We start from the raw sequence: 25,189 nt of genomic DNA, 5'->3' as shown, positions 1-25,189 counted from the left end.
ATTTAAAGAAACCAATAGAAGAATCATCAGGAAGGGGAGGGAAGAAGGAAAATTAACATCCCTGATCTTTAGTTATCATTTACCATTCAAATAATCCCTTATTACATTGCCCAGGATCACATAGATAGGTAGCATTGCCTATGTAGGAATTTCACGAAATGTTTTACATTCTGATGTTTAAGTCTCAGTCTCTGGAAGACTATAATAGTAGTTAACTTGTTTTAAGTTTCTGTCAATGAACTTGAGTATAAGAGTAGTTTTATGTTACTGAATCCTTTTTTAAGTATTTCCTTGAATGATACTTGGTGAGAGCCTTTTGTGTGTGTATAGTTAGAAATTCTTGAATCCCTAAAAAACTACCTTTTCCAAAATTCCCTTTAATTTCTTCTGCATCTCCAGATTTGTGTGATTGTATTTAAGTTTGGTGTGAATCCTCCCATTTTTTCATGCCACCAGGCTAAGTTCAGGTTCTTCCTTTTACTTTAGTTATTATTAATAAAACTTTTAAAATATAATAGTTATTAATTTTAATTTTTACATATTTGGCTTCCCACAAAGCAATTATGAATTCTCAAAAAATTTTGAGCAGATAGCCTTACAGTAAAGATATTAAGTTTGCCCAGTTGCCACCCACCACCAGGGTCTGATGGCTGGGTCTGCCTGTGCTCCTGCCCTGCCACCCATCTCCTCTTCTTGCTGCTATTTTCCCTCCATCTGCTTGATCCAACAATCTGCACAGTGGCCCAGTCTTCCTGCCTCCCAGCCCTGCTGTTCCTGGCCCTCCCTACACACGAACACAACCATCCAGTGTGCTGCTCCTCTGCCGTCTCCCACTGCTATCTCTGAATCAAGTCTCTGCTCAGAGGATGACATATAAAAATCTTTCCACCCAAATCCCTTTCCACATTCCACGTGGGTTTTTCTAGCCTGCCCTAGCCATGTTTCAGCTTGGAGAAAAGGAACACCACACCTTCTAGTTTTCAAGCAGATTTTTTTAAGCTGACCCCGGACTTCTAGTTTAGAAGAGGTTTTTCAGAGGGAGGGCAGTTAGTTCAAATCAATGGATTTAAAGTCAGTTTTGAGAAATAAACATTTTTTCTTCTTTTTGCCCCCCTTTTCTTTGACTCAAAACACCAAACAAAAATGCCATTCCTTCATATGCAAATATGATATTGTTTTCCCTGGAGTTTGCCTCCTAACTTCTTTACTCTATAAACAGACCTCATTGAGTATTTTTTTTTTGAGGAATAATGCTCAGTTTCCATTTCCACAGAGCCTTATAGAGCTCAAGCAGCTGAAAATTTTGGAGTGTCTTTTCTTACTACTAGTTCTTGCATTTAGCTTGAATAATTCTGAGATTCAGAGGGGAGATTCAACTTCCTACACACGTTTGGCATTTGGACCTGTCCAACCTCTCCAATACATCTATTTTGAGATCCCTTCATACTATGTTCAATGCAGAATTCTCCCTCATTATTATGAACTTCAGAGCTCTGACAAAAGAAATGCGAATAGATGATACTGGGGGAGGAGAAGGAAACTTTAAGGAGCTATGGAAGTATCTTGCTAACTATTTTGAGTTTATTCTTCTCCTATAATAGTGAACAAGACTATTAGGATTGGTGAAAAGGATTTTAACTGCACTGCCTGCCTGTACCTTGTCATTTGCTTATATTATTATATTTACTGATTGTTTTAATGTTTAATACTTTTAAGTTAATATATTATTAATCTAATCAATATTGTTTTTACATGATTCTTTATTTTATATCTTTGCTAAAGAACAAATATTGTAAAAACCCATGAACATCTTGCCCAAACCTTGTCTCTAGATTCATCAAAGATCGCATGTTGCCTTAAAAAGCCTTTTCTGCTTTTTTTGCTTTTGTTATTTGTCACATAAATGATGATGGATGGATTTCAACAAAACTGGTTAAATTGTATGCAACCTTTGGAGAATTTAATGAGCTAAGAATTTAAATGGTAATTCTAATGGGTCTTCAGAAATAATTTTAATTAATTAGTTGTTTCTGAATGGTTTTTAAAATATTTATATTATAAAGAACTCTGTATTAAAGGTAGAGAAACAAAGAAAGGTTCCTACCAAGGTGTTTCTATGAAGCAGGAAGTCAAAAAGAGCTCCTGCAAAACTTTTCAGTTTAATTTAATTCCATCAGAACAATTTAGATTTCTTAGTAATGTTCTAGACCCAAATAAGTTTTACTTTGTTTAAAAATATTTGCCAAGGTTGAAAGATTTGCTACATCTGCAAAAACTGTGACAAATATTCATCAGTTCATAGGGGGTTTTTTTATGTTATACAGCAACGTATATGAAATATGATAGTGGGCTTGTTTGCTATTGTAATTAACTGGGCTATTGTGAATTTTGGGGACTTTGGTACTTCTTTGAATGTGCATAATCTACTATATTGCTGTTTTATTCTGAAAATCATAATGTATTAAGGATGATATTAGAAAATAAGTATTGTTTTATTAGTTTAGGGATAAGAAGTAAAGTGGCTGCTTGAGAAAAGAACTGGAGTTTGAAGCAGAGCTGAGAGCATGTTAATTTCAGATGTGACAGTTCTAACCATTTTTCTGTGTCAATTACTCTCTCTGGCAGTTAAGGAGTTGGTTTCTGGCAGTAGGCAGAGACACTCTCAGAGACTCTCTCTTGGGGCTGGAGGAGGTAACATCTTTGCCCCTCTTTCTGAGGGAAATATCTGAAGGAGCTCAGTGTTTTCCTTTCCCAACTTGGGAGACACTATTGACTATGTATTGTAGTTTTTTATAGATTGTTTACCTCTGAGAAAACAACAACAACAAAAAAAACTTAAATCTTTGGTTTGGACTCTGAGTTTCTTAAGACGCAGAGTCCTAACTTGATTCTTGTGGAAACTCAACCAGCTAGCCTTTGCTATTTTATAACTTGAAGGCAAAGTTAAGACTTCTAAGGATAATAGTGGTAGTTTTATTTAGATAGTATAAATTTGGGTTAGTCAGATCAGGGAGGAATAGTGTGGCCTGTAAAACACAGGACAAGCAGTTCCTTGCAGAACCAGGGAATTTGGGTGGATTTAAAATCCCTTAGAATTAGAAATCCTTTATCCTTATATATTTCAATAAATATTTTTGTTTACATATATGTATTTTATATATATGTGTGTGTGTGTATATGTGTGTGTGTGTGTGTATATATTAAGATTCTCTTTAGTATCCTTGTGTCTGGCCCTGAAGGGAAGTTCACATTTGAGCTTCACTTCTTTGCTGAGGATACTTTAGATTTAATCTATTAGAAGGATCCAACCAGTTATGAATCTATATTAAACAGTTTTGCCATCTAAATATTTTATTTTTACAACTCACCAATTTATTTTTATAGTACCCACACTGTGGTTCATTGCCAAATTAAAAAGGAAATGATCTCATTTTTTGGTGAGAAACCTTTGTACCTCTCCTTGGCTGACATAGTATGTCACTGATTGTAAGCTATATATTTTTTTAATTTTTAAAACTTTTATTACTGTTTTTCCTTGCATGTACAATATAGTATTTCAATATTATTTTTCTCTTCTTTTTGTATTTGAAGCACATGTCAACAGTATTGAGAAGATTTCTCTTTAGTTTTTTTTTTAATTTTTGTTTTGATTTTACAGTAATATAAGTTTAAAATACATTTGCTCTAATGTCAATGCATGCCCGACAGGCTTTAGACTATAAAAATGATGTCAATGATTGTTTAAAAAATTATGGGGTAATACCCAGTGGAATTGTGAGTCGGCTACAGGGAAGGGAGGGAGGAATAGAAGATGATTTTTATAACCAAGTTATAATGTTTGAAATTGGCCAAATAAAAATAAATTAAAATATAAAAAAAATTATGGGACTTTGCTTAATGATTCTGTCTGATTCCAGAAGAAGGGAATATACAAAAGAGCCACTGCATTGATGACATCCTATGCAAAGAGCACAAGGACTTGATCATGTAGAGACTCGAGGTTGCAGCTGTTTAACATGTGTTAAATGCAGGACTTCCTTGAACCACACACTCTATATCAAATATATGACATCAATTATTCTGGCTCCATCCTGGCTCCCATTGGCTGGAATAATCTAACCTTTATTCTGTCTTTCATAGTATGGCAAACTTTTTGTAGTCCTGGCTACCGACTAAGTGTATAATTGCTTAAATCATTTTAATTGGGCCCTAATTTAAAGACCTGTTATAGGTTTGTTTTTCCTTTACTTAGATTTTTTTTAGACATAAGACTTACATTTGTATTTCATCCACAAGTTATTTCTCTTTTATTTGGATTGTTTTTTAAGTTTCTTTTGCAAATTGATTCATATACCTCATAACTCAGCCATGTATCCCTGTATCCTCCTCAGAGGGGAATGTATTATTATTTTCCTCAGGAGGACTATGCTATTGTTGTGAACTTTGATTTAAATTTGAGCAATTTTAGGATAAGAAACTTGCTACCTCCCAGGATCCAGAAGGTACCATGAAGATGGCTGCAGAGACCACATGCTACACCAGAAGATCCAGAGTGAAATTTGGGATGTGAATTGAAGTATGGGGGGGTTGAAATCTCTTTGTTTTGAATGTATACTCTTATGCCAAGGGGAACTTCCCCAAATTGGCTTTTTGTCAACCTAGGAGTCATTGGTTTTGTTCTCTTTTCCTTTTATCCACAAATTATTGCAATTTTTAAGTTGATTATGTTTCCATGATCCACTAAGGAGACTGGTCTCCCAAAGGATCAGAGGGGGAGAATGTATAGGTACAAATTCCTGAACCCCTAAAAAATTACATTTCCCAAAATGCCCTTTAATCTCTCCTGCATCTCCATGTTTTCATGATTACTTGATTGTATTTAAGTTTGCTGTGACTCCTCCCATGGGCATTTTTTTTTTTAAACGTGACCAGGCTGAGTTCAGGTACTTCCTTTTACTTTAGTTATTATTAATAAAACTTTTAACAGTGATTATTATTTATAATCTTTACATTTGTAGGAAATAAATACCTGTTCAATATTTGATTTATATTGTACAGTGAGGATCTGCTGCTAGTGAGTTGAGTGTTTATTAGTTTGGATAAATACTAAATATGAGCCACAATTAGACTTTATGTAATTTCCTCCCAGTCTCTTGGGTGTGTGGAGATAATGAAGGTAAAAGGAAATTAATGAATCAAAGAATGAGAGAAGTTCTTCCTGCCATTGATTCTAAGGTAGAAGGTAAAAGCTTAAAAAATAAGAATAACTGAAAAAGAATGCTATTCACTTCCAGAGAAAGAACTGCTGGAGTCAGATGCACATCAAAACATACTATCTTTCATGCTAGTTTACTTACACTTTTACTTGGGGTTTTGGTTTTATATGCATGATAACATGTAAAACCAAGATAAAATTGTTTACCATCTCTATGAAGGCAGGCTGGAAGGAGGGAAACAATTTGGGTCTTATAATTTTGGAAAACATGTATTGAAAACTGTTATTACATGTAATTGGGAAAATAAAATATCTTTGAATAACAAATCTTTATATCTTAAAAGTTTCTTAACCCAAATATTAAATTTGTTTAATCTTAAAATTAAACAATCAAAGAAGATATGGTGCTAACCCTGTTTTTGTTCCTCATTATGTGAATTTTTGTAAGATAGTTCCTCTCTCTGGGACTCTTTTTCCCCTTTGTAAAATTAAGGTGTTAGATTAGATGATCTTTAAATTCCTTAACATTCTATAACTCTATGACTGTTTCCCTACCTCAAAAATAATCTATGTTCTTTAACTATTCCCCTTGGTAGGTCTGGTTCCTAAAGTGAAGTTAGCTACATCTGTCCTGGGGATTCTAAAAGATCCTGAGGAAATGGGGGTGGAGGGAAGGTTGCTTTCTAATTAAATAGCTCATAAGCTCCCATGGATATGCTTCCTCTTATCATTATCAGTTGATATACACTAACTAGTCAGATTTAATTAGTTTTCAGAAAAGGGTATTTACTAAGGTGATATACAAAAACAGTTGACACAAAACATTCTTCCTGTGACACATTCTGCCACCAGGACATAGAGAATACAGGAGAAGGTGGGCTCAAGCTTAGAGAGTAACACCTGGCAAAATAATAACTTATAGACTCTGGGTGTTGGAAGTCCTTTTCTGCCTTTCATGAAGTGCTTGTAAAGTTTTCTTTAAGCATGGTGTAGCTTTCTACTGGGCTCTTCATCCTTAATGAATATAGGTGGAGCAATGGATATAGTTCTGACCCTGGAATCAGGAAGAACTGTGTTCAAATCTGACCTTGTATACTTAATAGCTGTGTGATCCTGGCCAGTAATTTAACCTCTGCCTCAGTTTCCTCTCTGTAAAATGGGGATAATAATAGCACCCACTCACCAGGGTTGTTTGGGGAAATCAAATAAGATAATAATCATAAAGCACTTAGTATGGTACTATATAAATATTAGCTATTATTATTATTTCCCAGTGTAGACACTGACATCGAGCTGTTCTAGGATATTGGGTTGAGAAGTCCAAATCCAAATCCTGTCACCTTTCAAAGTCTACAAAGTCTTTTTCTAGTCAAGAAGGGAATGAAAGTGAGATCCTGTTCCTTTTCCCCACCTCAAACCCTTCTCAGAGACTTGGCTGGAGCTGTTCTTTCCTGTCAGTGGCCACAAAAGCTAGCACAGAGTTCTAAACTGACTTGCTATTTCATAGAAGACCCACAGGACACAACAAAGTCTACCTTGGTTTAATACCTTTGATGAATTGATTCTAAAGAGCTTTCATCATGTGATAAAAGTATCTGAAAGTCTGTGGGATGGTGTGATTGATTCAGTTGATTCAACCATTATATAAATAATGTGATGCAAAAAATTGGAGGGATTCTGGGAGTAAGGAAGGGAGAGGAAGAGCAGGGAGCACTGTTTTAGTGGCATTGGAAACTTCCAGAGAGAAAATTCTAACAATGCAGATTAAGTAACTTGCTCAGGGCCACATAGCTGGTAGGTGATGGAGGCAAGACCTAAAGCAACCTTTTCTGATTCAAAAGCCACCTTTCTATTCACTGTTAACTCTGCCTCTCTGGCACATGGCACTGTAGTATAATAATGCCATTAGTCTAGGCAGCCCTTGAAGTGACCAAGCTGTATCCTTGCCTCTCAATCCATCCCTAACCAGTGGTTGTAATTCAATTTGTAAACAAAGCATTGTTGCTAATGCCTGCCAGCAGAGCTGTGACTGGTATAACTGACAGTTTGTTTTGTTCTTCCAGGGAGAGAAGAGATGACCTCAACCCAGTTTAATTTGCCCAGTTATTTGCAAAATAACTCCCCTGTTGCCAGGGTGAGTGAGTCACACCAGGTGCTTTAAAGATCATCAGGAACTCCTGACAGGCTGGCTAACCACCCAACAAGTAATCAGCAGGCTTGAGGAGAGTAAGGGAACAGGGTTGAAACTTGAACTTACTACCGTGAATAGATTCTGTTGCCCCTTACTTCTTAATTCAATCCTCTCTAGCTTAGAGTTAACTTTACCTGATGTCACACATTTTTTCTCACATTGGGAACCTCTTTTAAATCCAAAGTCTCTTTCCACATGAATGTCCTTGCCTGTTGCCTTGAAGTCATTCATCCTAAACAGATTGGCTATGACCCCTAAAATCTAATCCATTTTGCACTTTCACTCAGAGTATTATCTTCAACACAAATAAGTCACTCCCAAGTTTGGGCAGCTTGGCTCAGTGGATAGAGAACCATACCTGGAGATGAGAGGTCCTGGGTTCAAATTTGACTCTAAATACTTTCTAGCTATATGGTCCTGGGCAAGTCACTGAATCCCAATTGCCTAGCCCTTACTGATCTTTTGGGACTGATACCTAGTGTCAACTAAAAGATAGAAGGGATAAGGATTTTTTTTTTAATTTTAATTGATTGATTTAGAGCATTTTCCCGGGATTACAAAAATCCTGTTCCTTCCCTCCCCTTCTCCTAATCCCCTCCCATAGTGAAGGAGCAATTCCACTGGGTTTTACATGTGTCTTTTGTCAAAACCTATTTCCATATTTGGGAATATCTCAAATGGTTTCTCCCCTTAGGCCAAAGTCCTTTAAAAAGGTAGCCTGGCCCTTGGCTATATCTTCCCTTTTTGTGTCCATCATAAAGCATCAGCCCCTCACAGTTGTTCCAGTCAGGAACTCATTTTCCTTTGTTACCATTGTAAAGCCAATCAACCATCCTTCTCATCCTTAGTGCCCTTGTTCCCTTAGAAAGGTATTTAAACTTCCCACTTTAATGGCTTTTGGGATTGAACTATCACAGCAGTGTCACTCCCAGGAATATAGTCCCCAGAGTCCCAAGGTGTAGAGATCCTGTAAAAGTTTTGGCACCGGGCTCCGATCAAAGGGCCAATTATTGGACTTAATAAAGTCCTTTCCTGAATAAAGATTTGGTTTTTCTAAATATTTAAAAGTTCTGGTTTTGTTTTTTCTTTCAGTTTAACAGTAGCCACCCTTACTCTTACCTCCAATCCCTTGAAGTCATCTAGGATCCTGGGGGGCAGTCATAACTAGCTTCACTTTGGGGACTTAGGGTATTACAATACTTCAACAGGGAAGTGCATTTGGAGAGGCAGCAATGTGGAGGAGGGTTTTGAGAACGTAGTGAGTATGGAAGCCAAATGATCTCCAAGACAATGAGATTTCAGGTGATGAGCATTTATCTTAGGGGAGGAATGATTAGGGAGATGCAAAAAAGATTGCCTTGTAAGAGAGGGCTCTCAGCTGAGGTTATTTAATATAATTTAGAGTAGATCCATCAACACAGTTTTGTGATTTCTTCCAATACTATTCAGCAATAGGGAAGTTGGAGGAATTGACAGTGATAGATGATGAAAGTAATTCAAGATTGGAATTTCACAAGACATGATCAGCAATAAGACAAGGGGACAAGTGATTAGAGAATAGCAGAAGGTTTAGAGTTGAACTGATTCACCAAGAGTTTCAGATAGGAAAGAAAGAAAAATATAGCCAGTAGAGGGATTTTGACAAGGGAAAGAACTAAGGTGTAGAGGTATTCATGATGAGGACAAAAAAGAATTTGAGGGGTTGTGAAGCAGAAGGGAAATGGAATGATAAAAGATTATGATCAGAGTACTTTGGAGTTCACAAACACAGAAGTAGTTGTTAAATCTAAGCAATATCAGCAGCACCTGGGTCTCAGCTTTCAATTGACCATTTATGAGCCCCTACTTCCACTGAATGTCCCCTGATTAATCCAGAATAAATCACGAGATATCACGGTAAAAGGCATTAGCAAATAATGTAAGAAGTAGAATGTAAGGCAAATAAAAGAGTTACATCAAGCAGCAAGCAAGTCACTTTTCAAAGGACAGTGTTTCAGTACTAGAGGAGGGCTAGCATAATATTACAGGCTAAGGTCATTCACACTGATGTGGCTGCAGAGGGATTTGGGATGTGTTGTAGACTTGTTCTCAGTGTGGTGAGAGGTGAGAGGTGGTGAGCCACTTACCAGGTGGCTAGGTCGTCCCAGTTGCCATTTCTTCCCTGACTTATCTCTGGCTCTGCCTCCCACTCTTGAGCCCATATCTCATCATCAAATTTGAGACTGGTATCCCATTTCTCCTTAAAGCTAATGCCTTACCTCTCAGATTATCTCCAATTTATACTCTATAGATCCTGTTTGTACATATTTGTGTGTTTGTATTTGTACAACTATTTGTGTGTACAACTATGTACAAATATGTGTACAACTATTTGTGTGTTATCTCCATTTCTCCTTCCCCTTAGAATGGGAGCTCCTTCAGAAGTTTTCTCTTCATTTTCTTTGTATTCCCAGAGCATAGGACCAGTTCCTGGCACATAGTAGGTCCTTAATAAATGCCAGTTGACTAATTTCAAAGTAGGAATTTTAGAAGCTGCTAAACTTCATTAAAAAAAAAAAAAGCTCCTAAAGACACAAAGAAGACCTGAATTCAAATTTATTTTCTGATACTTTTTAGCTATGTGACCATGGGCAAGTCACTTAACATGTCTCCTCAACTCTCAAATAATAATAATAACAGCACTTACCCAACATGGTTGATATGAAGATCAAATGAGATATTATTTGTAAAAAGCACTTAGCACAGTACCTGATTCCTAGTAGTCATTATATTAACCCCTTTATTTTCTCACCACTTTATTTCCTTCACCACCTCACAACAGATTTCTGGCAGATTCAGTTTCCAGAAAGAACACAGGGCAGATGCTTTCCAACTCTACCCTTTACATGAAAATGGAGAAATGAAAATGAAAATTAAAAAATTACTGACCCCAAAGTTTTTCAACAGCCTTAGATACAAGCAGCTGCACCTCTCCCCCTAATTACAATTATGCAGTCATACTGAGCATTAAAAAAACCAACAAACCTCTTGAGAAATCTCCCTAGGCAGAGCTGAGAGCAAGTTTTATTTCAGCAAAAATTTATTTAAGCATTTCCTTTCAGAAAACAACAGCTTTCATCAGTTCATCACTCTCAGAACTCAAAGGAAAGGAGGTTTAAGGGGTACTCATCTGTCTTTGCATTGAGCCAGATTTTTTTTTAACTCTTACCTTCTATCTTAAAAGATACTGTATTGGTTTCAAGGCAGAAGAGATGTAAGGACCTGGAGTTGTGACTTCTCCAGGGTCACACAACTGGAAAGTATCTGAGACCAGATTTGAATGAGTGAGATAATTTCATGAATTATTTTACCTCTGTTTGAAGAAGTGACAAATGGAGTGGACAGGCCTGGAACTTCTGAAATACAAGTTGAAGCATAATTATGTGTTAATCTTTGGCTTATGTCAAGAGAGAATCTATCCTGGGGGAAGCTGGGTGGCTCAGTGGATTGAGAACCAGGCCTAGAGATGGGAACCTAGAGACATCCTAGGTTCAAATCTGGCCTCAGACACCTCTCAGCTGTGTGACCCTGGGCAAGTCTAGCTCTTATCACCCTTCTGCCTTAGAGCCAATACACAGATTCTAAGACAGAAGGTAAAGGTTTAAAAAAAAAGAGAGAGAGAGAGTCTATCCTTTAAAGTTGTCTTTCCCTCCTAATTAGACTACATACTCTTTCCTCTCTCACATTTTTCCCAAGTGTGAAAGGAAATTTTTGGTTCTCTTTGTCTATTCTGAGTTTACACTTGTAAAAAGGCATTCTTTATCCTCTTTGCCTAGTTGGAGTTAACACTTTGGTTAATAATAACTTAAGTACCCCTACTTAGTACCTCACTAGATTGTGAAGACAGGATTAACTCTCCTTTGTCTACCTTTTGATTGAATTAACTGGACTAGGCGGAGAAGCTCCCACATCCCCTAGTGAATTCACACCCTCAGAAAGTCAATCAGCCAGAAAACTGTGAACCCTTTTGATGAGAATTCACACCTCCAGATAGTGAGAAGTGGATTCCCACAGACACTGCCCTTTCCATCTCTTTTGTAAATAATACTTTGAATTGGAGACCACAAGTATTATTTATAATTTTCATATATTTTCGTTAAACCATTAAATTTTAATCCCTACACAAGCCCATGAATAAAAGAGACTTGCTGGATAATATAACATGTCCTCTGACATCAGAATTTGATCATTTGAGGAAGCTTGCATTGTGGGGGTAGGGGGAATGAGGAGCCAGGAAATACCATCAGTTATGGAGTCAGAAAGCACAGGTTCAAATTCCTATTCTACTATCTATCTGAGCTTGGACAAATCACTTCATCTCAAAGAGATACATCAAGATGTAATTATTATACTAAAGTATTTTTATTTATATGACATAGAGGTAAGTTTAGGTGTATGAATGTGAAGTGGGAGTAGGGTGAGATGTGTGTAAGATGTGTGATGTAGGGGTAGCACTAATTGTATGTGATGGTATTAGAGCCACCACCTACTCATTTCTGACCTATTGCTTAGCTTTTTGCAAGTTACTGAGAGCACTAAAGCTGGCACATAATTAAGTCCATCAATCAGTCAATAAACATTTATTAAACACTTCTTATGTGTTAAGTCACTACAGCTGTAAGTCAAAAAGTTAGTGGTACATGTTAGTAGATGCAGTTTTTTTAAAGGGAATTCCCTAACTTGATACAATCAAAGCTAATTTTAAAAAATTCTTAAGGTGATCAGGAAAAAGGAAAATAATCTATATGTTTTAGAATATTTATAGCAGCTCTCTTTGTGGTGGCAAAGAACTAGAAACTGAAAGAATGCCCATCAATTGGGGAATGGCTAAACAAGTTGTAGCATATGATTGTGATGGAATACTACTGAGCCATAAGAGTTGTAGGGCAGGTTGATTTTTTTTTAAATATAGAAAAAGGTACATGAAGTTATGAAGAGTGAAATGAACAGAAGCATGCTATAAGAAATGATAAGTAGGAGAATTTCAGAAAAACCTGGAAAGACCTAAATGAACTGATGCTGAGAGAAGTGAGCAGAAGCAGGACTTAACAGCACTAATGTATGATGAGCAACCAAGATTCTTAGCTGTACAATGATCCAAGACAATCCCAAAGGGCTTATATGAAAAATGCTATCTACCTCCAGAGAAAGAACAGATGGCATCTGAATGCAGATCAAAGCAGACCATTCTTCATTTTATTTTCTTCACAGTTTTTGTATGTATCTTCTTTCACAAGGTAATGAATATGGAAATATGTTTTGTCAATAGCAAATTGCTTTCTATCTCAATGAGGGAGGGAGGGGAGGAGGGGAGAGAGAATGTGGGACTCAAATGTTAGAAAATGAATTCCAAAAATAGCAGGAAGGAGAAATTGTACATTTTAGAACTTGATTTGAGGGTGGTTGGGAAGTAGTGAATGTTGGCATACCACCTGATGGCCTCAACAACAGTTGGAATTCTGTCTCTAATTAGAAGTGTGGAAAGATCTATATAAACTGACTTCTGAGTGAAGAGAGAAGTTCCAAGGAAACAATATACACAGTAACTACAAGAATGTAAATTGAAAAAAATGTTACAGAACATTAAATTAAAATTAATTAAATTAAAATTTTAAAAAATTTAAAAATTTAAAATTAAAAGTGAAAAGAGTGTAAAAAGGTTATAAAGATCAAACAGGACTTGAATGAAGAGATATTAGAGGACACCTTCAGCCTATCCCTTTGTGGAGATGGGAGGTCCACAGATGTTACACATTACATATGTTTTTGGATTTTCTCAATATATTAATCAGCTATGCGGAGTTGTTGTTTTTAAAAAAAATTACCATTTGTCATATGACCTAGCTCTCTGGGAAGGGTAAGGATAAGAATTCATCAGATAATATGATGATGTAAAAACAGAAAATATTACTAAATGCTTATTTTTATTGTCATACAAAACACACTTCCATATTGGTCACTGTTGTAAGAGCAAAGTTATAAATAATAAAAACTCCAAAATAAAACTAAAATTACACTGATGTGAAAGAGGACTCCAACAGTTCTTTCTCTGGAGGTGGACAGCATTCTTCATTACAAATCTTTCAGGATTGTCCCAGATCATTGCATTGCTGAGAGTAACTAAGTTTTCACAAATAATCATTGTCCAATTGCTGTTATGTACAATGTTCTCCCAGTTCTGCTTATTTATTTTGCATCAGTTCCTGCAGATCTTTCCAGCTTTTTCTGAAATCATCTTGTTATTTTTTATAGCACACTATATGAACCACAATTTGCTCAGCCATTTCCCAACTGAGGAACATCCCTTCAATTTCCAATTCTTTGCCACTACAAAAAGAGTTGCTATAAATACTTTTGTACAAGTAGGTCCTTTCCTGTTTTTTATTATCTCTTTGGGATACAGACCAAATAGTGGTAATACTGGATCAAAAGATATCCAGTTTTACAGTCCTTTGGGTAGACTTCCAGAATAGTAGGGTCAGTTCACAATTCCACCAAAAAGCTTATTTTTTAAAAAAGATGTTGGGGGAGAAAAGGAAAAAGGAATTAAAGAAAGGGCTTATAAGATTAGAGATTCAGAACTGAATCTCATTTTAGAGGCTGAAATTGAGGCTCAGAAAAGTTAAATGACTCATCCCAGCTCATCGAAGTAATGAATAGCAGAATCATGTTTTGAACTCAGATTCCAGAATAGAATTTTCCTACTGAACTAAGTTTTCTTCCAAAGTGCTGATTATGAGTTTCTTTCTAGAATAGATGAATGAGAAATTAAAATCTCTAAATATAGCAAATGGAGAATGAAAAAAAAATTTTTTTTAAGAAAAATTGGTAGTTCTTCCTAGGAAGTCACCACCTGGAACCCTTGAACTACAGAAAAAAGGAGGGACTATCACCATCTAGAGGCCGAAAAAAGAAAACTCCTTATTAGAAGAAATAATCATATAGCATATATGATGACGGGTACTCAATTAGAAGAGTCCTGGGGGCAGCCATTAGCTGTATGACCTTGACAAACCCAACCTCTTTGGTTCTCAGTTTCCTTATAGGTAAAATGAGATTAGGCTCTATGACTTCTAAAATCCCTGATAGCTCTAAGATTCTGTCATAGCTATCATATTCTATCATATGCCTACTTTTTTGCTCTTAGAACATCAATTTTCATAAATGTCTTCAATATCTCCTTGAGGGCAGTCATTGTTCTATTTTTGTGTTTGATTTCCAGCTCAAAAAATGTTTGTCAATTGATTGATTGGGGAAAAAAAATATGAAAAGGCTAAAGACTCAAGCTGATTTCTCTCATCCTCATGGCCTGGCAGACTGGAGGAAAGAAGGAAACCCCAGGGGACTCTCCCTCCCTTAACACATGGTCTCAACCAACTGTGAATGAAGGAGCATTCTTTTCTTCTCTTGTTTACCTTCGGACACAAATCCAAATCAGCAAAAATCTCTGGCACCTGCTGAGTCAGGCCATTTTAAAATGACTAACAGTTCTGTAGAATAAGGGGAAAAGCTACTCTCAGTTGCATTATAGGCCAAGGCAAAATGTTCATATGTGATCCTTTTTCCAGTCTCCTGGAAGCAGTTTCCTGCAGTCTTCAAGTGGATGACATCTTAGCAAACTAAATGTGACTGCACAAGGGCCAGATCCTACAAGAGTCTTTATAAACTATTCCCTCCCCAGGATTATCCTTCTGTAGAATCCTTCTCCTTCTCTCTGCTTGATTCTTGGCTGAATTTGAGGGGTGTATGTATGTGTGTGTGCATGTGCTCACACACGTTGAACACTCTTTTGTCCATTTCAGATGTTTCATCTGATACCCACTTCCCTTGCCATATCCTTCATGTTTGTGTACTCTTCTCATTTCTCTCAAAAAAGAAAATTATCTCTTTTGTATTTTGGAATATAATATTTCAAGATATTCAACTAGTCATAATAGAAGCTGATCTTTAGTGATCCTAACAATGGTTCTTTGGTACTTGAATGGCTTCTTTCTAGATGCTTACAGTTTTTTTCTGTGAAATAGGAGTTCTAACTATTCCTAAAACTTCCTTTTAAGGTTCCTTTAGGAGGTAAACAATGAATTCTTTCTCTCTTTTGTGTAATTGGAAATCTGTTACCCTAAAAACTACATTTCCCAGGAGCTCACTGACTTCCTGTCGTTGTGTGCTGACGTAGATGGGGATATATTGGGTGCGGTTCCTGGTCTTGCTCTTTTTGCTTCCTGTTGGCAACTGTGGTTGAGTATGGGGTTTTTGAACAGGTAGACTGGCCTTGGGTACATGGATTTTATTTTGTTACCTTTTTATTCCTTTACTTCTAGTGATCATAAAGAAATCTTATAAAATATAATATTTTAAATTATTATATATTAATTTTAATTTTTACACTTTACTTTGTGCTCTCTTTCTAATAGATCTGGGCAATTTACTTCAAAGATTTTTTGAAATACATTTCTTGAATAAAGTCCAAGGTTTTTTAATCATGATTTTTCAACGAGGCCAATGATTTTCCTTGATCTATTTTCCAGATTAGTTCTTGATATCTTTAGATATCTTAGATTATTTTAAAAAATATTTTATATTATTGTAATATTTTTGCCATCTGATAGTCACTGATGTCTAGTTGGCTTATTCTAATTTTAAGAATTCATTTCTACTCTTTATTTAAGATGAAGACTATATCTCTTTTAGGCTGGGAGCATATGGCTGCTCAGGGACCCAAGTCCCCTTACTGATCAGCACAAAAGATCTAACCCACTCTTTTTCTGAAATGGGCCAGTTTCCTACTCCTTAAGCAAATTAGTGGTCCTCCAATTTCAAGGCCCACCATATTGTTGTTTGTGTGGATACCTGATTGGCTTTAGATCTGCTGTAGCTCAGAACTCCCAAAATCACAAGCCTCAGTCTCAGCAGAGACTATAGGCATGTGTTACCTCACCAGATGAGCCCATTTCTGGAGATTAACTCTTTTATCTGCTTAACTATTTATTCTCCAGCTCTTCCCTCTGGACCTTTTATCTCAGTTTATTTAAAAAATTGCTTCATTTCTCTTAAACTCATATAACTGTGGGAAATTCACTTTTTCCTCCAAGTCAATTATTTCTAGATTTTCAATAGTTCTTGCTAATAATCAGTGTTTCTTTTATTCATTCATTTATCTCTCTGGCTTTAATTCCTGAATTAGTCCTTTGCTAGGACCAGCCTCCCAGCTCATTTTTTTTGGTGGAATAGTGAGCCCTTCTTGGTTTTGTCTCTTGGTTTCTTATGCTGACCTCCATTCTCCAAAGATAGGTATCCTAGGATAAGGGCAGAAGTTGGGATAAAGAAGTCAGGTACTCAACTCTTTGAGATATAAGGGAAAATGTCTTGGGCCTGGTAGAAACCAATGAATAAGATCTGGATTCTATGCTAAATTTGAATAGAGTGAACCTCAAAGGAAGAGAGGTTTTTTAGTAATGGTGGCAAAAAGTGAATCTAGAAGTGGTAGTGGAGAGCAAGGAGTATTCCAACTCTCCATCCAGGACCAGCATATGGATGATAGGGAAGAGGAGGGTTGACATTACAGAAATGCTCTAGTATTGCTAGAGAATGCTGGCTAGGGATTTGGATCCATGTGAGTTTGAGAATCAATCAGTAAGCATTTATTGAGTCTGCCATGTACCAGGCAGTATGCTAAAAGCTGAGGATACAAAAAGAAACAAAGGATTGTCTTTGCCTTGAAGGAGTTTACAATGTAATAAGGGGGAAAATGTGCATACAAAAAAATATATATGTATTTGTATGAATGTATGTATGAAGCAAGCTATATACAGGATAAATAGGTGAAAGGAAGCTTAAATAAAGAAGTCTAAAATGAAAATAAATTTGTTAATTATGGAATAGGAGGTTTGTTTTTGTTTGTTTGTTTTTTAATAAAACCATTACCTTCCATCTTGGAGTCAATACTGTGCTGGGAAGTGTCTGAGGCCAGATTTGAACCTAGGACTTCCTGTCTCTAGGCCTGACTCTCAATCCACTGACCCACCCAGCTGCCACCTGTAATGGGAGTTTTGAAAGGCACACAGTGTTTCCACTGTGGGCAGGACTGGAATAGAATGTTGGAGGAATGTTGAGGCAAGTGGGCATGAGAGATTGGGAAGTGTGTTGAGGAGTGAGATGGTTTACTCTTAGGCAGCCAATGAATTACTGTATCAATCTTTATTATATATATATATATATATGTATATATATATATATATACTAAACAAATTTTATTATATACATATATACTAATTATCATTGAAACAGTTCTGAAACACAAGCTCTACAGAGATTCAATACTAATATAGTGATACCTCGGCTTTTGTGATAATCCCTCAGAAAACAATCGGTGAAATCTGAAACTAACTAGGCAATTATTTCCTTATGAATCGATGTAAATCCAATTATGTTCTAAACACTCCAAAATACATACCCAAAACATATTTTATAGAGAATATAGTGTTTAATATAAAAAAAAATAAGAAATTAATATAAAGGGAATATAAAAGACTAATGTAAAGAATAAATGAACATTTAACATGGCATTTACTTTTCTGAAGACTCTTCTTGGCATATGGAACATGGTAAGGAAGGGGCAGAGAGAGGTTATTGTTTGGAAGGGGAATCCCCCTTCATAAGGATCTTAGATATCAAGGCACTAGCTGTAAAGTTTCTTTGATTCCATAATGGAAAGGCTTAGCTTATTAGCAAGGGAAACACTTAACAGGGACAATGAGATTTGAGCACATGTGATTTTATCTTACCTGCATTATGTACATTTTGAAACAGAAAAATGCAAAATGAACACATTAAACCAAATATTATATATGCAGTAATCACTTACATGTAATTGTAGATTTAGCACTCACAATAAATTTCTTAAAAAGCACAAAAACACTGGAAAGCAATGGAATTGTTTGGCTAGATGTGTAAGGTGATGCTCACAGGAGAAACAATGCAATACTGAGCAGGAGAACACCTGGGTCACCCTTTGTTTTCCCAAAATTAGCAGTGAGGTCTTGTGGGCATGCCAACAAACTCTGAGGCAACCAATGAAAACTGAGACAAATTTTCCTCTGAAAAATCGAGGGAAATGATAACTGATGTCAATGAAAACTGAAGTATCACTTCAAGAGCCATTCTTCAAAAGATACATGGTTGGTATGGTTTGGTTATAAGAGCTGTAAAGCTGTTCGAGCTCATTTACCTAAAGATCCCATTACTAGGATTAGGACCTAAAAGAGGATTAAAAGCTGTGTTTATGGAGATTTTGTTTAGTGTGACAAAATAACACAAATTCAATGAATAGGAGAAATAGCTGAATGGATTGTAATATTTGAATATAATGGATTGTGTTATTAAATTGGAAATATAAAGAAAACAAGGGAAATATATGAAGACATGAAAAGAGAGGAAAAGCAAATAAGAATAATACAAACCATGATTACATTAAAAAAATAACAGCCATAAAAATCAAGAGTAAAAAGTATCCAAGTAAAACAAATCCAAAAGGATCTGAAAAGCAGAAGATGTTTATTTTGTCACAGATTTGTCATTTATATATCTTTGAACAAATTGTAAACAATGTGGGGTTTATGGTTTTGCATGTAATATTTTTTATGCATCTATTTAGTTAAATTTTATGTTGTTGTTGGCTGTGGTGGTTAGCAAGTATAGAATGAATGAATAAATAACATTTAAAACAAAATTCATCTCAATGTGAAAACAGAAAAGAAAAACAAAGCAAAATTAAACTAAAACAAAAGAAATAAAAAACCCCTAAAAGGTCTAAACAACACACCCAACTTTTACCAGTTAATTGGTACATGAAAGATTGAATATTTATGTGCTTCAAAATCAAAACCAAATTGAATTTTTGACATTTTTGCAAATAAAAACCCCATAGGATTCTTAAAAATCAATGGTTAAATGGTATCAATTATCTAAAGTTTTCAGAAGAATTGAAAAATATTTTCAACCATTTGAAATACTTCTTGAAACACTAATGAATGATGGAAATACATAAAATAAATAAAATATTACTATTAAAAGATAAAAAATTTATCTCTAATCCAGCTGGAATAATCAATATTGGGATGTGATGTTGGGAGATGAGTCCACAGATCTATGGTTGGTGAAATTGTGAATTGGCACAAACACTTAGGAATTATGCTAAACCAATAACCAAAACATCCATACTATTTGATCCAGAGATTTAGTGAGCATATACTCCAAGGAAGTCAATGAGAGAAACAAAGGTCTCATATACATCAAAATATTCATAATATCACTTTTTGTCATAATGAAGAACAGAAAACCAAGTAGATAACATTCATTGAGAGAATGGCTAAAGAAATGCAGAAATGTAATAGGATATTACTATGACATAAGAAATAATGAGAAAGGGAAAAAAGTAGGATTATATAAGAAAATAATTCAAAGGAACATGGAAAAATAAATATGAACTGATGCAAAAAGAAATAAGTAGAACCAAGAAAGCAATTTTTAATATACAATGACTACAACAATGTAAGTGGTAAGGACTTCCTAATAAAATAAAATTTTACTCTGTATTATTCTAATAATCAAGCTTTGACCTAGAGAAAATTTTAAAAATTTATTATAGAGGTTTATGAGGAAAATATTATATTCTTTTTTGGTTACAGTATATATGTAGGTTGGTTTTGCTGAACTGCTTTTCTTTGTAAAATCTGTTACCTGTAATGACTGCATATATGGGCAGAAAGAAATATTCAAAAATTAATGCAAATCATTTTTTTAAAGTTTTCTTAAAACTTCTCTTTTAAAAATGTACTTTGCCTATCAAAGAATACCTCTTACATTTTTTCATTTTCCAGCTAGATTACTTCTAGTTTTATAGTTTTTTAAGTATTTTCCCACTGTATTGGCAATTTGTTGTTTGGTTCATTTTTTAATTTAAATTTTATTTTCTCATTTTTTTGTTTTTGTTTTTAAAATATAAAAACCCTTACCTTCCATCTTGGAATCAATACTGAGTATTGGCTCCAAGGCAGAAGAATGGTAAGGGCTAGGCAATGGGGGTTATGTGACTTACTCAGGGTCACACAGCTAGGAAGTGTCTGAGGCCAGATTTGAACCTAGGACCTCCTGTCTTTAGGCCTGGCTCTCAGTCCACTGAGCTCCGCAGCTACCCAGTGATATTGTTTCCATATTCTGCATTTTGAATTCTTTCACAAGAATTATTTACATACCATAGAGCTTTATTCCATATAGATTTAGTAGATTAGAAATTATTATGTAATAGATACTGAGTTTTAATAAGATTCTAATTGGATATTTCATCATTTGGAAATTATCAGTGGCTGGTAGAGAAAGGTGGTCTTACTTAAAGATGGTCTTCATTCAATTTCATAATCTCCCTGGTTGGTTTCTCAATACATCTATGATGGTCCACTGAACTGGGAACCAAGAAAAGAGTAAAATAATTATTGAGAATAATATTGACACTTGCACACATAATTCAATGAGATTTACTGAAGGAATGGTTATTCTATGTATTGTTGGTGAGAATCAAATATTAAGTAGCAAGAAAGGATCTTAACATTCCTGCACATCTTATTTTCAAGTACCAATTGGAGAATGTGAAAGGCTGCTTTCAAGGCGTCATTCCTTCCTTCCCTCCTTCTTTCTTCCCTCCCCCCTTCCCTCTCTTCTTTCCTTCCTTCCTTCTCTAAAAGATCCCTTTTTAAAAGAAAGAATGAACAATGTAAACACTCATAGAGGAACAGAAAATGAAGGTTTAAAGCATGACTTGCTAGAAGACAATCTAGGGTTACATGTGGTTCTAACACTGAAGAACTTTTATTGAGCCCCACTACCACTCTATTCTCTACTAAAGGGCACCTCTGCTCTAGACCCAGCCACATAGTTGAATTAAGTTTAGGACTGGGGGAACCCCCTGTCCTCTAATGAGAGGGTATTGGGTTCCTTTTTTTTACTCATTCTCAATATACAATTATTCTCCCATCTTCTTACTCTGGAGAAAAATTTGCTTATAATTTATGAAAAGCTAAACATAAAAGACTTATAGCAGAACAACTTTAAACAGAATTCAGTAACATAACTATTGTTATAATCTGCTAGGAGGTTGTTACTTAAACCTCATCAAAACAGTGCAATTTGAAAGGTTTCTAATTAGACATTTTCCATTCTTCCTTAGCTCAACATCCTATGAATTACTACATATAATCCTCTTGTCAGAGGCTATTTTGATGCCAGAGCCTCTTCCCCACAACTATTCGGAGTAGGACCTGAGCTCTCTGGTCCTTTTGTATTCACAGTCACTTCCCAGCTTGATCATGCCCATCTTAGAATAATATCATCAAAAATCAGGCAAAAATCAAACCCTTCCAATGGAAAAGGTTAGGAACTCAATTATAAGTTCACTTTATCTAGTCTCCCTGAGTTAGGACGACATAGGCATAATCTCCATGATGCTGGAGTAGCAAAAGGTCAGCCTTTCCTCACCCTGTAGAGAAAGTCTTAGAGTTACATGATGCTACCAAGAAAGTGGAAGAACAAGGTACTGACCTGGAAGCTATCGTGTCCTTTAACTGACATGGCACCCTACCCTCACACTCAACCACATTAACAGGGCTGGGGGAGGTTCAAGGGGTCATTCAAAAGCTGCCATATCGTATCAAAATACAAAATTCTTTCCTCTCTGGGTCATGTGCAATTGGAAATCTGTTACCCTAAAAACTGCATTTCCCAGGAGCCCACTGACTTCCTGTCATTGCATACTTCCTGTAGTGGGGGGGGGGGGGGAGGGGATATGTTGAGTAGGGTTCCTGGTCTCACTCTCTTTGCTTCCTGTTGGTGACTGTGGTGGAGTGGGCTTTTTTGAACAAGTGACTTAGCCATGGGCATGTGGTTTTATTTTGTCACCTTTTTATTCCTTTACTTTGAATGATCATTAATTAATATTAATAAATCTCTTAAAAGATATTTTAAGTATTTGTATATTAATTTTAATTTTTACATTTGTCACCTGTCATGAAGCAGGACCACAGGTTCCACATAGTCAACCAGAACCAGGAATGTCATTTATAACTATGATTCCCTTTATATAGTGCTGAATTTAATATTTGGATGCACCTTTATCTCATTTGGTCCTTACAACAACCTGTGACAGGTGCTATTATTATCCCTATTTGCAGATGAGGGAACTGAAACTGAGAGGGCTTAGTGACTTATCTAGCATCAGAGTACACAATAGAAAGTAAACCTTACCTTGGGTAGGATTTGAATTCAGGTTCCCCTGACTTCAGGTCAAGCACTCTAATCCATGACACCAGAGAGGCCACACATACCACTATAGGGCATGGATGGAACCAGATTAAAATGTAATTGGGAAATATCTAACTATTTTGTTAAATAAATAAAATAAATAAAAATACAATAAAACATAGATCATAGTTTTTTGTGTCTTTCTAAGTCTATATGATCAGGGATCCTTAGGGCTTATACTACATTTCTATTTGAGTTTGACATACTGAAGAATACTAAGCTAATTACAATTCAACCTCACTACCCAGATTTAAACTTTTTAATATCCTTTTGAAGTTTGGGGCCCTTGTATCAAATCCATCTGGAAGAATTTTAATAGGGAAATTATTTTGGGACAGCCTTTTTACTTCTGGGCATCCTCTTATTCTGTTTAGAAAAAGAAAATAAAATGAGACATTTATATTAATTAGAGGAAACACAGTAGAACAACTGGGGCAACAAAAAGTAATAGGGAGAATGGCAAAAAGGAAAGCTTTGTTGGAGAGAAAGGTAGAATCCTGAGGAAATCTGAAACCAAAGTCCATGATATTCTTTCAGGCTGGGAAATTCCTTTTTGCTGACTGCAAATATCTGTGTATTTATATTAGATTAAGTAGGTCCCCTTTGTCCACCTGAGACTTTCTGGGGACAGCACTTGAAGGAAGAAGCAAACATATATATATATATATATATATGGTATTAAAAAAAGAATTTATAAACTTTCCCAATACATGCCTGGTATACTCATTTACCACACTGAAGAGCTAGATTTGAGTTCCCTTGTGACCCGTTTTCTTAGAACTCAGAGAACATGGGAAATGAGCAAAAGGAAGCACAAAGTTGTTTTTTTATTCCAAATTTTACAAAACCAAATACAAGCACTTCAATATACAAAAAGATTTGACATACTTATATACTTATCTTTTCTTCATATCTACATAATAAATTCCATACACAAGTGTCCCAACCCCTCTCTACTCTCCCTCCTCCTCCTCACATCACAGAAAGTATCATCTGAGAGACTATGTTCATGATACAAATTGTCTTTTTTTGTTTTCACCTTTCAGTTCACTCTCTAGAGGTATCACTCAAAATGTATTCTTCTGTGGTTGTTTATAATTTTCTCTTGGTTCTACTCATTATCATCCATAGTTTTTTCCAAGTTTTTTTAAAATTAGTCTGCTCATCCCTTTTTTGTTACAGTAGTATTCCATCAAAATCATATACCACAATTTGTTTAGCCATTCCTCAACTGATGAGCATCCCTTCAATTTCCAATTCTGTGCCACTACCAAGGGTTGCTATAAATATTTTGGAACATTTTTCTTTCTTTTTCTTTTCCCCTGATCTTCTTGGGAAACAAAAGAGTATACACAGTTTTATAACTCTCTGGATATAATTCCAAATTGCTCTCCAAAGTGGTTGGATCATTTCACAGCTCCGTTTTTCCATATTCTCTCCAACATTTGTCATTTTGCCCTTCTGTCATTTTAGCCAGTCTAATGGGTGTGATATCTCTGAATTGTTTTGGTTTGCTTTTCTTCAATCAGTGGGATTTAGAGCCTTTTTTCACATACTTATATGTATGACTTTGATTTCTTCTTCTGAAAATTATCTGTTCTTTTGCCCATTTATCAGGTCGGAGATGGCTCTTATTCTTATAATTTGAACAAGTTCTCTATATATTTTAGATATCAGATCTTTCCCAATTTTCTGCTTTCCTTCAAATCTTGGTAACATTTATTTGTACAAATTTTCAATTTAATGTAACTCAAAACTATCCATTTTACATCTCACAATTCTCTCCATCTCTTGTTGACTCATAAATTCCTGATCTATCCATAAATCTGATGGGTAATATGTTCTCCCTGTCCTTCTAATTTACTTATATCTCCTTTTTTTGGGGTCTAGATCATGTATCCATTTCAATTTTATCTTAGTAAATGGTGAAAGATAGTGGTCTATACCTAGTTTCTGCCAAACTAGCTTCTAGTTATCCCAGCAATTTTTACCAAATAGTGATTTCTTATTTTATCCCCCAAATCTGGATCTATGCTTTTGTCATATGCAAGGGTTCTATAATATTTTACTTCTGTTTGTTCTGTCTGTTGTGTTTCACTGACTTACTTTTTCTATTTCTTAGCTAGTACTAGATCTGATAATTATTGCTTTATAATGCAACTTAAAATCTGGTACTGCTGGATCTCCTTCCTTAACTTTCCCCTAATTAATTCTTTGGATATTCTTTATTTTTTGTTCTTCCAAATGAATTTTGTGATTATTTTCTCTCACAACAAAATAGTTTTGTTGGTAATTTAATTGGGATAGCAATGGATAAGTAGCTTAGTTTAGGTGGGATTGTCATTTTAACAATCTTGGCTCTGCTCATCCATGAACAATTAAAATTTCTCCAG

At 35.5% G+C, this 25,189-nt stretch overlaps 1 long non-coding RNA gene across 1 annotated transcript in view; it reads right to left on the bottom strand.

Moving 5' to 3' along the window:
• LOC103105979 (uncharacterized) overlaps positions 1 to 10,645 on the bottom strand; it is a 30,805-nt gene extending 20,160 nt beyond the window's left edge. The window contains exon 1 of the long non-coding RNA XR_008914953.1: positions 8,526 to 10,645. This is a non-coding gene — a long non-coding RNA (uncharacterized LOC103105979). The remainder of the gene's footprint in view (positions 1 to 8,525) is intronic.
• Between the last annotated feature and the right edge of the window lie 14,544 nt (positions 10,646 to 25,189).

This window comes from Monodelphis domestica, chromosome 1 (assembly GCF_027887165.1).
Source record: "Monodelphis domestica isolate mMonDom1 chromosome 1, mMonDom1.pri, whole genome shotgun sequence".
Lineage (NCBI taxonomy): Eukaryota > Metazoa > Chordata > Mammalia > Didelphimorphia > Didelphidae > Monodelphis > Monodelphis domestica.
This window is presented reverse-complemented; position numbering and strand designations above follow the sequence as displayed.